Source organism: Sinocyclocheilus anshuiensis, unplaced genomic scaffold (assembly GCF_001515605.1).
Source record: "Sinocyclocheilus anshuiensis isolate Anshui unplaced genomic scaffold, SAMN03320099.WGS_v1.1 scaffold3, whole genome shotgun sequence".
NCBI classification, from domain to species: domain Eukaryota; kingdom Metazoa; phylum Chordata; class Actinopteri; order Cypriniformes; family Cyprinidae; genus Sinocyclocheilus; species Sinocyclocheilus anshuiensis.
Window position 1 is genome coordinate 582,240 of NW_015548205.1, and position 1,346 is coordinate 583,585.

The following is a 1,346-nucleotide window of genomic DNA, read 5'->3' on the forward strand; positions in this document are numbered from 1 at the left end:
TGATTTGTTAAATCAAATTAAAAATTGTGTTTTTGATTGGTCCAGACGCTACAGCAGAGAGAGAGAGAGAGAGAATAAATGGAAAGCATTTCCTCTTCCCTTTGAAAAGTTGATACATGTGTATAATTATATATTTTAAAAATAGTTGCATGTTGTTATTTGTAGTTAGCTTTTTCTTTTCCCCTGCTGTTCTTGATCAGAATAGATCTGCAACCTGTTTTTTTGGGGTGGCGACCCACCAGTTGAGAATAACTGAATTTGATAAAATGACAGAAATGCTGCAATTATGCATAATTATGTCCAATTTTTGTCTCTATTATATTCCCTATGAATACCTGCAGCACCTGCACACAATTCCTTTATTCCTTTTACAAGCAGCACGCTACAGTTTCTGAATGCTAATCACTGATTTTTAACATGTTTTTGGGGGATGCAATCAAAACGAATGATGAAAACCTTTATCAAAAGCTCACAATTTGTTAAATCATCCAAATGTTGGTGAAACATTGATATTTTAGCTTTTACTGGCTAATTGTGTAGATCAACATACATGATTCATATGCTGCGTTTCATTCAAGTCAGATTTGGAATATCCCCAATTTTAAGAAGATGACATGAACAAATGGCAATGCATTTGTTTCACAGGCATAAAATTAGCAGAGGAGATCATTCATCATGTTTTCATCAGACTCTCTGCAAACATTTGCTAAACAGGTTTTACTGTGATGTAAATGTGGGAACTTTGACTTATTAATACATTATTTGCTTAAACAGTCAACTAAACTGCAGTGTAGTGTGATTTCAAACACCCTTTTTCTTTGAGATTTCATTAATTTCAGGTTTCTAAATCGGAAGTCTAACATCAAGCTATGTTCCCTTGTTGTCATTTCTCAAGAAAGAAGCTGTAGTCAGAGCCTGTAGTCTGAGTTTATTTCTTATTTGTGACCCTGGACCACAAAACCAGTCATAAGGGTACATTTTTTGAGATTTGAGAAATTGAGATTTATGCATCACCTGAAAGCTGAATAATTACGCTTTCCATTGATGTATGGTTTGTTAGGATACACTGTAAAAAAAAAAAAAATACGGTAAAAAACCGGCAGCTGTGGTTTCCGGAATTTTACAGTAAAAAATACAGTAGCAATATTTGAGGTTTTACGTTTTTACTTAAATTTACACTTAAATACTGTAATTTCATTAACTGATATAATGTTAATATACCAACCTATTGAAAACTGAAATCATGCAATAAACATTTATTTAACAACATTAGGTATAACATACAACCCTAATATACAAAACTGATAAGAAAAAACTAAGAAGAAACATAGTTATTTCAACAAAAA